Raw genomic sequence first — 15,787 nt, forward strand, 5'->3', positions numbered from 1 at the left:
GATGAAGGATCCAGCATTCAAGCAAGGTCTTTTTGATTCAAAGTTCCACAAAACAAAGTTGTTTTTAGGAATCAGAAAAAGTATATGGTATAATTAAAAATGTAAGAAAGAAATTAGAGAGTAGAGGAAAAGGAATAAAACCAATTTTGTGGAATCTGTGAGCTCCAAGAGGGAAACTACCTTTTTTAGATAGATCGCAGGTTAAGAGCTGCCCACCCTACTCTTGCCAAGACACCTACTTCAGTATAATATCTGGTATGTACTAACAACTGGCATTTCTCCAATGATCTTAGGAAAGCCAGTAATTGGTTCTGAATATCCTCCTAGTGATACTGTCTAAGTTTTGGTGACAGGGTTTTCTTCTTATTCTCTCACTCTTTTCCTGTCTAACTACTCCAGTTTCCTTTGATGACTTTTTTTTTTTTTTTTTTGGTGAGGCAATTGTGGTTAAGTGACTTGGCCAGGTTCACACAGCTAGTAAATGTCAAGTGTCTAAGGGCGAATTTGAACTCAGGTTCTCCTGACTCCAGGGCCAGTTCTCTATCTACTGCATCACCTATCTGTCCCCCTTTGATGACTCTTAATCTATATCACATCCATTTTGGAGTATCCTCCCATGTTTTTATCCTGGGCCCTCTTTTCTTCTCAATATTATCTCATATGATGATCTTATTAACTCCCAAATGCTCAGTTATCATCTCTTTACAGATGATTCCCAGATCTAAATATCTAGCCTCTCTCCTGATCTCCAGCTTCCCATCAGTATCTACCTTTTCAACATCTAGAACTAGATGCCCCATAGAAAGCTTAAAGTCAAACTTGAGAAATATTTTCAACAATGAATTCATTATCTTTCTTCTTAAACTTTCTTTTTAACTTTCCTAATACTATAAAAAGCAACCGTCACACAGGATAGCAGCCTCAGTGTCATCCTCATTCCTTCTCCCCACATATAGCTAGCTGTAAGGGGCTAAAATTCTCACTATGCTATCTAAAATCTAATGAGTGTCCACCAATAAATTGTAAGCTGTAGCAAGAGTATTCAAGTGTTTGAGTATTTATTAAAGAGCATTAGGATCAGAGAGAAAGGTAAAAATCTATCTATTTCTAAGAGACCCCATCATCTGATCCACCATGGTGAGGTCAGGAACCAAAAGACAGAGAAACCCTCTGAGGCCAGTGTTGGCTTCCTACTTCATGTTCTCCTCCAGAAATGGGAGGCTCTTCAAGTTGATTGACTGGTAATTTTGATAGACCGCACCCACGAGCAACTGTCAGTTCCTGATATCAAGGACCTGACTGGCTTGCCCTCAGACACCTTCTCCTCATGGCAGAGCTTTCCTACAGTAGCTCTCCAGCAGGTGGCATCATTCCAATCATTACATAGCTAATCTGTTGTCTAATCTTGGTATTTCTACCTTCATGCTATCTCTCCCATGTGCCCTCCCCTCTCCACTTTCACAGTCATAAGCTTGCTATAGGCCCTCATTTTGTCTCTCTTGGATGATCACAATAGTTTCTAATTTGTTTTCTTGCCTCAATTCTTGTTCCCCATTTCTCTTTGTCATTTTAAGCCTTTCACAATCTGGACCATTCCTATCTTTCCAGTTTTCTCACACTTTAATCTTCCATGTATGTAACAATTCTGCTACAATATTACTTAAGACACTTGATCTTCCAACTCTAATCTTCCAACTGTTTGCATAGGATGATTTCTAAATCCTCCTTCTTTACCTCTGCCTCCTAGTTTCCCAGGTTTTCTCCAGGACTCAGCTCAAACACTCCCTACTTAAGGAGGCCCCCTCTTCCCTGCTCCTTGTGCCTTCCCCTCTGAGATTTCCTTTATTCTACTCTTCTTTTGAAAAAAAGAAAGTTTTAGGGGTCAGCTAGAAGGCACAGTGGATAAAGCACCAGCCCTAGATTCAGGAGAACCTGAGTTCAAATCCAGCCTCAGACACTTGACGCTTACTAGCTGTTTGACCCTAGGCAAGTCACTTAACCCTCTTTGCCCTGCAAAAAAAAAGTTTTATAATCGGTTGTTTTTACAGAGCTATTATACAATTTCATGGAGTAAGTATAAACCACTTGCTTACCCAATTTATGAGAAAACTTTTCAAGCACCAAATATCACATCCATTTCTTTTTTTTTTTTTTTGGATCAAAAAAGTCCCTGAAACCATCACAATGATAAATTCTGTTTTTCAAGCCTTCAAAGTTCTTATTGTAGACGGATTCTTGAATTGGTGTTTCATATTTATTAGCCCTCTCTACTTTTGTTCTTGTTTTACCTCCTAAAGGTTCTCCAGAACCACCACCTTCACCATGCAGTTCCATTAGCATTCCCAATTCAAACTTTAGCTTCTTAAGCATTTTGACTTTTCAAACAAATGCATCATCGGGAGAGTTAATGAACTGGAAAGTCTTTTCTACCACCTTTTCAATGTGGTCTGGAATCGGCTAATTGACAACTCCTTTCAGGTCATTTCTCTGCACTTCCTAGTTCATGATTTCTATCATTTTCTTACTATTTGACCACCCTGTTGGTTCTGGGCATAACAGTTTGTACAGATCTTGTTGTACTTGTGCTTCAATCATGGATTGTCACTTTTTTGACCATGAAGCACATCTTGTTCCAGGCAAGTTCCATTTCATGGAAATTATTCAATCAATTTTCACCCTTAACATTTTCAGTAATTATCTTGAACATACCAGAAAGTAACCTCATCAATCTACAGATCAGCAAGGCTCACTCCAAAAACAGAAATAGAGGAAATTTTCATTTTTTAAGTCCTTGTGATCAGTGTCTTTTCAGTATTGCATATTTTGAACATAGCTGGTGCTTTGACATCATATCAATCTTTCTTCAAAAATGGATCAATGAATCTGCCTAATGTGGAGATGTTTTCTATGACTACTCATGTATAATTTATAATGAATTTATTGAGTTCTTGGGGGTGGGAAGTGGAAAGGGAGGGTGGAAGAGAAGTTGGAATACAAAGTCTTAAAAGATTGATGTCAAATTTGTTTTTACATGTAATTGAGAAAATAAAATGCTAAACAGAACAAAAATGGATAAATAAATTTTTTTCTTGAGTCATTTTTTATTATCTTTGGTGAAGCCTTATTTTTGCCCAGGGCCATGATTCTGCCAAAAGAAAACCCATTCTTTATGTATCTTTCATATACCTAGTTACTTGTCTTTCTCCCAAGTTATAATCTGAGCTTTTTAAGGGAAGAGAAAGTGTTTTGCCTTTCTTTGTATTGGGAACATTTCTAATTCTCAGTGTTAGACAAAGAAAAAAACAAAATCTCCAAGCCAAAAGAAAATGGGTTTATTGAGGGAGGGATCCTGTCTCACAATAAAGCTGGTCTCAGGTTCAGGACCCAAAGACCCCTGACCTCAGGATCCAAGGATATTTATACACAATGACTCCTCCCACAATTTAATATAATTCAAGGGGTACCAATACAATAAGTATGGAATAGGAAGAAAGAAATCATCAGTCAGATACTAGCACAATCAGGTGACATTCTATATATCCTACTTAAAATAGCCCTGTTACTAACTAACAGGTTCATAACATAAGCCATCTATTGGATTGCATCTTTGCCATCTTAGATGCAGCCTCTTTGGCCTATATTTCTCTGAATTGTTTCTCAGCTATCAAGACTTTCCACCATATTGGTTAAGGTTGGCTTTACCATTTCTTCCCCACTCTGAATGTTCTCTTATAGGTCAGAAGTTACTATTTTAGGTATCTGACTTTTAAGTTGATCGGTGGCTATACCTAACCACAATTGGAAATCAAATAGTTGAATCTTTGGTTAAGCTTGTGGAGTAGACAAGTTAACATTTGCCTTATGTCTTTTCAATATGTATCTTACTTACTCTGAAGCTCCTAAAGAATAGCTAAATATTTTAAATCACAATTTGTAGTCTGTAAACTGATTAGCAATACTATTAAATTCCTTGTATCTAAGGGGTCGGGAATATCTCACTCATTTGTATCCCCAGCACTTAGCACAGTGCCTGGCACACAAGTGTTCACATAAAAGCTTATTTTATTGACTGATTGGTTAACTGTCTAACTGATGTATCAAAAGCACTGTAATATCTCCAAAGGTTTTCTAAGGGGCCTCTGCAGTTGTGTAAATAAATATTTGTTGGATGGAATTATGCAGTTATGGGTATATCAGTGCCCTTTGCTTGCTGAACTAATGAGCAGGCAAGACTAGTTGTCAGTCATTTTAATTCCTCCACTTTTTATGAACTTAACTACTACTCCTTTAGGGCATTACTTTTTCTCTATCCAATCTTTACACACGCACACACACACACACACACACACACAAACACACTCCCTCTGTGGGAATGGTTTCCTTTCAAACTGGGCCACAGGCAATGCTGGATGGCTGATGAGATTCCAGCCAGTTAGCTTTCCACACCCTTACTGACTCACTCAGATGCCTAGGAGAACCCCCAGTGGATCTGTGTTCTCTCTGCCTGGGGGAGTTATTAAAAATATATCAATAACTCTCCCCTTTGATTCCAATCCCCCACCAGATATCTCACGCTGGCAATATAGCAGTTGAAAATATCTCTCTCCTCCAAGTTCATTCCCATTTTCCCCTCTGATACCCTGCATTCAAGAAATAGAACCTATTTTAGCAATTTCATTGATCAACAACTTAATCAAATTTGCAGGTTTAAAAAAATAAACTTTTAAGTGCAAAATACGTACAAAGGTAACCTTTCCCAAAGCCTTGAGGGAAGCATTAGTTTCAAAGAGAGGTCACTCTTGGGAGGATGGAAAGGAGAACTGGGAAATGAAGGCCATGAGTCTCCATGTCTAGGCTGAAAAGAGTTTCATAGCACAGCTCCCTATCTAGACATGTGCCACCCATGCTTCATCCACACTGGTTTGGCTCTGGAAAACTAAATATGGATTTATCTATTCTCCGTAGTAGTAGTTCCTCAGTTTCCACAAATCCCTGACTATCACAAAACTAAAATTTAGGAGGACCCACTTTGGGTGTCAAGATCATCCACCTTCCATATCAAAATGGGACAAATACTCCCAAATCACTGCCCCATGTGGTGTCTCCAAGAGCCAATTTTATTTTTTAACTGTTAAAGAAGATATCTTATCACTGTTTTTTTTTTTTCAAAGATATGGGCTATGGTTTTTAAAAATGTAATGAATGAAACTTCTTGGACTTAAAGTAATTGTAAGCATATGTACTAGGCAATAATTGACAAGTGCAGCACAGTTGACATGAGAACTACCCTTAAGTGAACGATCTGGAGTGTTTGCCTGGACCCTCGAGTAGACAAATATTTGGAGGAGAGGGGCCTATGCCATGCACTATTTTGAGAGAGAGAAAAAGAATAGTGAATAAGCAACTGGATTTAGAGTGAGAAAAGCAAGGGTTCAAATCCCTGCCTCAGACACTTTCTAGCTGTTTGACCTTGGGCAAATCATTTAACCTCTATCTGCCTTAGTTTCCTCATCTAGAAAATGAAGTGGTTGGATTCCATGGCCTCTAAGCTCTTTTCTAGTTGTAAATATATAATCCCATGACCATCTCCTAGGAAACTAAAAGAGTCTTTACCTTTCCCTTATCACTTAGGAGATGCCTAGATCCAAGGAAAGGACTATTAATTTCACTTTAGCAGGCTTACTTTTCAAGGGGCTTTGAAAGCAACTAGGAGCTGAACTTAACATGCAATTTCTGTGCTTTGATACAAGAAATCATGTGATTCAAATATGTTGGTTCAAAGTGTTCCATTTGAAGATCTGATTGAAACCAGACTGAAAAAGTATACCTCCTTATGCTAGTAGACATCAATTGCACAATAGCCTATATTTTGGAACATAATTTAGTGGGGAATAGAGTTATTTCTTCAGATTCAGAAAATAACTATTTCATAGAATCATTGAGGCTTTCAAATAGATCTCCCCTGATCAACTCAGCAGAAAAAAGTTTTCAAATAAAATACTGGCTATAAACCAATGAAATTCTTCTTAGAATCTCTTACTATCTGTTTATGGAACATGGTTAGATAAGAAAAGTAAGGAACAATCCTTCCCAGAATCATTGTACCAGAATCCTGTCTCTCATAAAGGAAGGCAAACTTGATAATTATCAATTAGGTTACTTTATCTCTGATCTTTGGACACCTGATACTTTTATGAAAGGAACACACATTATTGAAAAATATTACAAGTTGTTTAATGAAGAAAGAATAATTTTTAGTTCAGTGCTTAAGCCTTACTTCCCCATCTTCTAGTAATCCAGTTTACCTAAGCAATTTGTTTAAAGACAAGGAAGATTCTGTTGTACCCCCAACAGGATGTCTGTGCCTGAATGTATCTGAGTATGTCTTCTATTTTTTCCTGTAAAGATGGAAAATAAATCATCCTACTGGACTCTGACTTTCATTTGATGGTACTGAGTGAAGCTTGTCTTCTAAAATTTCTCATATTCTTTTTCTAAATCTCTTTGGGCAACCAAAGCAGATTAAATCCTTCAATCGATTTGCAATCTTGTCAATACGGATTTTCCTTCAACAGGGAATTGCAGATTGAAACCCATCCACACTTTCTCATAGTGTATTTTATGTCCTACAATAAATTCTCTCCAGAGGGTCTATTCAATGTGCTGAGAGACTTCCTCTTTATCTGTTAATAAGTAGTTACCAAAGAAGAACATGGCTACCTGCCTATTACCACCTGCTCTTGCTACATGATTGTGTTTTGTTGTTTTTTTTGTCTGGTCATACATCTTATACATATATACAAGCATAAGTATATGCATATATATATATATAATGAATATGTACATATGTGTTTATATATACAGATATAAGGGCTATATGTATATATGCCTATATATATTTATTTACTTGTAGAGAGAAACAGACATCAACCTATCTCTGTCTCTCTATATAAATCTATAGTATCTACATTTCTATATATCTATCCTTGCTTCTGACACATAATTTTGTATTGATAATGCTATGTGCTATTTACACCAAAAATGTGTTTTTACATTACCATTTGCATGAACTGCAACTTAATTCTTCAGAGATAAAAGTATTACATGATTTATAGCACATGAAGTCACTAGATGAATATTAATGCTAAAAAGATGAGAAAGTTCTGGGAGGTTTGTGATTATTAAAAGCTTAAAAAATGTAACAAACCCAGAATCATACTGCCAAAAGGAAATTTGAAAATATAGCACATCATCTCGATACAAAAAAAATTTCAGTTCAATGCTTCAGTCAGGTAAAATTGCTATTGATATTAATGTTATTGGTAATGAATTTGGAGTATTTATTGGAAAAATATGTGTTAAATGAAAAGGATATAAAGTAGAGACTGGTTGTAGTTTTAAATCATTGAATTACTAAGACATATACAATGTTATAATTTTTTAAAGAATTTTAAAAACAAACTGTGCATAATAGTAAGCCATACTTTCCATATAATCTTTTTTTCAGTTGAAATGCCATTTTAGTCCTTAAATTCAGAATTAAAATTAATTTAATTTTGAAATGTGCAATGGCAAAGGTAGTATCTAAACCCAGCCCCTATTCTCACTACCTTCAAAGAGAAAAATCAAGAAATGAAATGAAATAAAAACTACAAGAAGAGGAGGTAAAAATTGTATCTATTAACGATTACTTATTGATAAAATAAATGAAGGTATAAGCAATGAACCCAACAGAGGAAAGGAAAGGTGGGAATAGGAAAGAACACATCACAGGAAGAACATCATAAATAAAACAGAAGTGAACTTATTTAGGAAAAAAATAAGAAAATAATATTAAAAGACGCAATAAAAATAGTAAATACTACAAAGTGAAGGAAAGCAACTCAAAAATCATCAGGAAAATTGAAAGCAAGGCTACATATGAGATATAAAGAATTGATAATTAAACAAGGGGAAGAAATTCCTCAATCCAAATGAAAAAAAATTATTTTTGAAAGAAATATGAATGGAAACAAAGCAGAAATCAAAGCTCCTAAAAGAGAAAAAAAATTAAACTAGACAATGTTGAATACATATGATGAAGAATACTCTAAAATAGAATTGCTCTGAAAATAATAATATCATATTTGGACCTAAAAAAAACAAAGCCTGAAGAAAAATTGACAAAACATGACCAAAAGACATTCATTTTCGAAGAACATGTAACTCTATGATTGATATTATATATAAATTACAGCGTTTTACAACTAGGGTCAGGGAGCCATTTAAAATTGTGATAATTTAATAAAATGGTATTATACCATAAAAAATATCATAAATGAAAAATTCCAAAAAATATGGAACCTCATAACAACTAATTCGAGTGGAGGAAACAATACTAAGAGAACATATATATGATGATATAATAATATAAATGAAAACAAGAAAATATTTCAGAATTCAGAATTGAACATACTGAGTTATCTTAGTCCTAGACAACTAATGATGAAATACACTGCTCTTCTCTCAGTAGAAGGATGGCAAACCCTGGGGTATATCACTCGATTTAAAATTTGTGTAATGTTATATATGTCTGGAGACACAGTCAGTTGATGATTTGGTTTTATTTATCTGCCTTTATTATCAAGAGATGTTTCATGAAAATGAGATAGCTTTCCAGGATGAAACACATTACTCTTCAACCATTTGATCTAAATCTTGCAGAAATCTAAAGATTCTACAAGACAGAAGTAAGGAAAAGGTCCATTCCAGGTATGAATTACAACTTGAGGGCAAATAAAATAAAATTTTATGTATGGCAATGAATAGGAAGGTCAATTTGGCTGACAAAAAGGAGTTGTAAATAGAAAAAGTTTCAGAAGCCCTGCTCTGATGTAATCTTGGTGGAGTTGAGAACTGGTCTAAGCATTCAGAAGAACATTTTGACCAAAGGGCTATAAAACTGTGCATACCTTTTGACCCAGAAATATCATTACAAAGTCTATATCCCAAAGAGATTAAAGAAAAGGGGAAAGGACCTATATGTATGAAAATATTTATAGTGGTTCTTTTTGTAGTAGCAAAGAATTAGAAATTGAGGGGATGCCCATCAATTGGGGGATGGTTATATAATTTGAAGTATTTGATTATTATGTAATCTATTATGCTATGAGGAATGATAGTGGGTAGTTTCATAAACACCTGGGAAGATATATAGGAACTGATGCAGAATGAGGTAAATGGAACCAGGAGAACATTAATTTTAATAGGAATATTGTAACAATAATCAACTGTTAAAAAAATTAGCTACTTTGATGAATACAATGATCCAAGACAATTTCAAAGAACCTGGGATGAAAAATGCAACCCACTGCCAGAAAAAATGAACTCTGATAAGAGCAAACCAAAGCATACTTTTTTTCAAAAGTTTTTATTCTTACTTTTTATTCTTTTTTCAACCAAAATATTATTATTCATGATTCTTGTTTTATGGGTTTTTTTGTAACATGGCTAATAGAAATATGCTTTGGATGATGTCATATAATGGATGGAGGATGTGCTGGAGAGAAAGAGAATTTGGAACTCAAATTTTTTAATGAATGATAAATAGCGTGGATAAATGCTAGAATGAAAGTAATGGGGCAGGAGAGGAAGCAAAGAACACTAATAAAACAATAAAAAGCAATGATGCACAGCATAGATAAGTTTATTTAATGACCTTTCTATTATTAACATCTAGCAGGACAAAAAACAGGTTATATTTAACAAAGGTGTTTGACCAATCTTATACAGGATATCTAGTTCCAAGTACAAATAGAATAAGAATTTTCTATGGTTGAACTGGTCCCCCAAATGATATTTACTCTGTGTGTTTGTAGATAGCAATATACTGATTACATTTTTTTCTGGAAAAATACAGTCTCTTAAATAAGATATTAATTCACTCAAAAGACTTCAACCTAATTACCCACAAAGGAAAAACCAAGTGGATGAAGAATGCTTTTTGTTCAGATCATGATATGCATTTGATAGACCATAGAGCTGGTCAATCAGTTCATATATATTTGACAGACACTCTGGATAAGGAGTGAGTCAAGCTCAGAATTAATCAGATGAGAAGAGTTGATTGAATTGCTTTTGGAAATTGTGTAGTGCTTTTCATGTCTCCAAGCTTCTCCTTGGATCAAAATGCCCATCTTTTTAACATCAGTATTCTTCTCATGGTACTGTACAGCTGCAATTCATGGAAAAACACAATCTCTAGAATATTAAATTGGTGAGTCACCCAAAGAGCAATGAAGAGGAATATGGTTAGATTAAGTGGACTGCAACCTATTACAAATGAAAAATTTGAGAGGAAAAATGGTACCCATGAGAGTATGTCAGATATATGACTACATCAAGAATGTAGTATAACAGATGGACAGCCCATGTGCTTCATTGGTCTGCACACAATGATGAAACAGCAGTAAGAGGGCCAATAGTATGTTTGTTGGGCCCACTGTGGAGGATTTGGGATGGGGGGGGGAAGATATGAAAGTATTACAAAGTATGAGCAAATATGGATGTGTGGTAATCTGTGCTGCTGGAAGAAGTATTTATATCAATGAGATAACAGGCTCATTGAAGAAAATGGATCAAAATATGACAGTTAATAAACAACTGACTTGAGAAGGCAGGTTCTAAATAGCACCAAATAGAGAAATGGAAGTGTCTAAAAGAGAAAAGGATACAAAGAAAGCTACTTTCCAATTTCAACTCCATGAAACCCACTTCAACCACCAATCATCATCTCGTTCCATCTCTATCCCTGTCCCCTAGCTGAATGTGATCTCTCTTCCCTACCAGTGTTTTAAAATAAAATAGCAACTGTCTCAACTTCTTTTCTTTAATCTACCTTGCTTTATATCATGTCAATTCTGCTTTATGTATATGTCAACATCATTATACTAAAAAGCACTTTAAGGAAAGAATCTGTCTTATTTTCTTTTTGTATCTATTGATCTTAAAATTGCATGCACATAGGGCAGCTAGGTGGTGCAGTAGATAAAGCACTGGCCCTGGATTCAGGAGGACCTGAGTTCAAATGCGGCCTCAGACACTTGGCACTTGCTAGCTGTGTGACCCTGGACAAGTCACTTAACCCTCATTGCCCTGCAAACAAACAAACAAAAATGCATGCACATAATAAGCACTAAATAAATGGAGAATTAAATTGATTTCTGGGAGAAATGTGCTTCTGGTTGATATGTACAGAAGGTTGATATGTACCTTTTTTGTTTGCTATTGGAGGCTTAATGACAACCCACAAACTAAGAACATAAAATTCCTACCAACTCCAGTTGCTCCTGCTCCCCTGTGCCAATACCATACTGGTCCACTCTGGGAAGAATATCCCTGAAGTGTCAAGGATGAAGATCCATGAGAAAGGATAAACAATGCATCCTTCCATAGCCTCCTGTTCCCTTTCTATATGCATCAACCTTAGGACTACAAATTACTCATCAATTCCTTTCAATATATATCTTAATAGATATATACCTAAATAGAAACTGAAGTTTCTCCTATGTTAATTTGTACTTGCTGAAGTAAAAATCTCTAAAAAGTTATTTTCTCTTGTTTCAGAGATGTTCTTCCTGGCTAGACTACAACATGTCTTGTTTTCTGCTCCCAGGGCACTTAATAATAATAGCCAAGATTTGTATAGCCCTTTGAGGTTCACAATGTACTTTACTTATTTATTCATTCAGCAACATTTATTAAATGTGCATACCATACAATGACTTAGACTAGTTGTAGGGCACACAAAGACACAATCAAAGTAGTCCTTCCCCTTGGGAGAATAAAACATGTATACAAAAAAGAAAATACAAAATATATAGAAGATAAATGCAAAGTAATTTTGGAATAGGTGAGAGACACCTAACAATTAGGTGGATCAGAAAATGCCTCAGGTCAGAGATAGCATTTAAGCATAGCTTGACAATGGAAGGGAGCTTTGTATTGATTCCAAAGAGAAGAATATTGCAAAAATAGGCAATGAGCTGAGCAAAGGTTTTGAGGTAAGTAATAGAATGAATTGACTCACATCAACCTGTTTTGTGGGCAGTAGAATTATTATTAGCCACTTTTTACCAGTGAAGAAATGAGTCTCAGAGAGGTTACTTGACTTGCCCAAGGTTGTATAGCTTGCAACTGGTAGAGTTTAAAATTGAACCCAGTTTCCCTAACTTCAGATTCAGTGCTCCACACACAAATCATGCTGCATCTCAGTAAAACATACAAAAGATGCTCAGTAATTGCTATTGACATGTGATAAGACTGGATAGGTAGGTTAGAGCAAGATAGTGATTTTTAGATGTTAGAAATTGATAGAGACCCATTGAAGGTTTTGTCAGTAAAGAATGGGCAATCATAGAAGTACATTAGGCAGATTATTTTAATATAAATAATCCTAGGGATAGCTAGGTGGTGTAGTGGATAAAGCACTGGTCCTGGACTCAGGAGGACCTGAGTTCAAATTTGGACTCAGACATTTAACACTAGCTGTGTGACCCTGGGCAAGTCACTTAACCCCAATTGCCTCACCAAAAAAAAAAAATCAGAGAGGGAGTAGACTAAAAGCAGAATGACTAGATAAGTAATTATTATTATATTTCTGTGCAGGAAAGGATGAGCTAACAAATTAGGTTGGTTTCAGTAGGAGGAGAAAGGAGAGGCCAGAGACAGAAGACATTGCAATAGTCAGAAATATGAGATTTGGTCATTGATTCAATGTATGAGAAAGAGGGAGAGGAAAGGTTGAAATATAATTACAAAGTAAGAAGCCTGGAATACTTGAGAATGGTGGTAACATTAAAAAAAGAGGAAAGGGCCAGAGATTAAGGCATATATATATATGTGTGTGTGTGCGCTCATATATATATATATATATATATATTCCCCCCCCATACTTCCTCCTCTTCTCACTCCTCCCAATGGCCTCATTTCCTAAAAAAATCAATGACTGTTTTGAAAAAGGAACATAATATCATTATTATTTTTAGTATGGGTTTTTCATGATAATTGAGATTTTATGCTTCAATCTCAATATATCTGAGACAGGACTAATCATCTTGGTAGCCATCACATTCCACAGTACTCCTTCTACCTTTTTGATCATTCAGTCTCTGACAGTTTTGTTGTCTACTTATACTTTTTTTCATTCCTTAAGGCAAGGTATAGGTTTGGCAAGAATCCCTTTTATGAGAATATATCTGAAGTCTCAGTATTACATCCAAATGGAGATATTTAGCAAGCTTTTGGAAATAAGGGACTAGAACTCTGGAGAAAAGTTAGGGTAGAGATAAAGATTTGGGAGTTATCTACATAGAGACCTCTATACAGTCTCCATGAATCCAGGGTAAGATCCCTGAGAGAGTGAAAAGAGAGTAGAAGGTAGCCACAGATTGAATCTCGAGACACACACACACACACACACACACACACACACACACACACATATATATATATATATATATATATATGTATGTATGTATGTATGTATATAAATATGTAAGAAACAAGTAAACTGAGGCAGGAACCCTGGTCTGGTGCAAAGCAGGAAGGCCTTTATAACAGTCTTGCAAGAAAGGGTGCACACTCCATAGAAGTTGTGTGCACCCTATACTTGTATATATATATATATATATATAGGTCCCTAACACAAGGATTCCTTGCCCCATTTGACCTGAACTGGTTACTCTGGGTTCACATTCTTCATGATACTTCTAAACACATATACTGGGCCCCCACCCACCCAGATGTGGCACCAAGATTTTATGATTCTTTGTCACCTAACTTTAACTCAGGAAGGGAAATTTGGGAAAGGAGATAGACCCCTGGGGTTTGAATAATGTATGTATTTTACTCTAATCAGATGGAAAGCATCCTCTTCTGGTTAACTCAGCAAGAAAAGGGAAAGAATGGTGGGAGAAAGGGGAAAAGCCCCTTTGAATTTATGCGAAGAACACATCTGAATCTCTCAAAAAATATATATGTATGTGTATGTGTATGTATGTATTTATGTATGTATACATGTAGGTACGTACAAACATAATGTTAATATGGATCACCTGGATTTGATGGACGTATCTTTTATTATAGGACCCTGGATTAATAGGAGCAAAATACCCTTTGCTCAAAGACTTTAGTCCCTATTTACTTTCCCCAAGAGAATAAACAAACTCAAATGCCCCTTTGAAATTCCCATTCATAATTTTCTTCCCCAGGAAATAGAGACCTCCTTGTCTCTGATAATACTGCTCCTGTTTCCACCTATCTATCCATAGCATCTGCTTTAAATTGATCTGTTCAACTGATTTGTATTGTTTAACTGATTTACATTTGTAATGGGTTGATCTGTATCATGCCAATTAAGTTATTCTGTAACCTGTGAGCCAAAAAACCTTAAAAACCCTTAGAAAGAAGGGAGCTTTGAACTTCAAGTCTCCACATCATCATGTGTTATGTCTTCTTTCTTGGGACAAAATATTAAATTGATATTATGTTTTTTCTGTCTGTCTCTGATCTGGTTTTGTTCTATAGGAGACATGTCTCTAATCTGTTTTTATTTATTTTTTTTGGTAGGAGATATTATAAGATATTATAATTTCTCTGGCCTGTTTATTGATTCTGTAGGAGACAGGCTGATACAAAAACTATATTTTAATATTCAACAATATTTATTTGTTTGTTTTTCAGAATTTAAAAAAGTAAAGGCCCTTTGTAAAAAGTTGTTCATCTGTAGCTGAGGCACTTAATAATATTCCCTGAGTGAAGTTCCATTCTCTCCCTATTCCCTCTTCTTCCTACATGCTTATATTTCTCCTTCCAAGTTTCTAGTCTCTTTCCTCCTCTTTCCCTAAGCTTCTTTTCTCTAACCCTCTTCCTTACAATGTTCTCTTTTCTCAAAAAGTCATGAATAACTAGGCCCAGAGGTAAACATTCACTGAAAGTAGTTAAAATGATCATTTATATCAGTGAACTGAGACATGTTTTAGCTCCTAAAAGATTGGTAGCAGATAATTTTTCAGCTGGAACCCTAAAAGGATCAGCCTCAGGGAGAGGGGAACACCTTGAAATGGTGATTTAGTGGAAAGGAAGATCTTTGGTGTCACAACTTAGATGGAGCAACAGGCCCTGAATTAACAACCCTGACATTCTTCCAATTTGCATCAGTAGGCTTAATTATATCTTATTAGTCAGCCATCTGTCTCCCACAGAATCTCCTGCCACTAGCTTGCCACATTCCTGAAGTTACCACCTTTAGATTAAAGTATCATTTTTAAAAACCCTTATTTTATGCAAATATGAAGAAGAACATGTTAATACATTAGCATGGACAAATGAATGATTAGAAAGAGTTGATCAGCTCAGCAAAGAAAGAGGATTGCCAACAAATCAGAGAGGGTACAAGTAAATTAGATAGGGGAAAGAGTAAATGAGGTCTGTTAACCTTTGGAAGGATGAAAGAAGTCAGAACTAAAGACAAACTTTCTGTCCACAATAAAATCTAGACTCTTTATGTTTATTTTAAAGCTCAGTCCTCACCACTATAAATGACATTCTTTACACAAAAAGCACTTTCTTAATTACATGTATTATTGTACATATACATTTTATATTGTGTTATTTTATATATTTTATATGTTATATTTTCTATATTATACATACATGCTTTTTGTGCAACTCTAGGCCTGTGATTTTATCACCATAAGAAACTCAGATTAAGTCATCTTTAACAGTCTTTGAAAAAAAAACAGTCTTT

General features: G+C 35.3%; 1 pseudogene; it reads right to left on the minus strand.

The window, feature by feature from the left end:
* Positions 1-2,127: 2,127 nt before the first annotated feature.
* Positions 2,128-2,873, minus strand: LOC122750957 (annotated as a pseudogene).
* Between the last annotated feature and the right edge of the window lie 12,914 nt (positions 2,874-15,787).

Source organism: Dromiciops gliroides, chromosome 1 (assembly GCF_019393635.1).
Source record: "Dromiciops gliroides isolate mDroGli1 chromosome 1, mDroGli1.pri, whole genome shotgun sequence".
NCBI classification, from domain to species: Eukaryota; Metazoa; Chordata; class Mammalia; order Microbiotheria; family Microbiotheriidae; genus Dromiciops; species Dromiciops gliroides.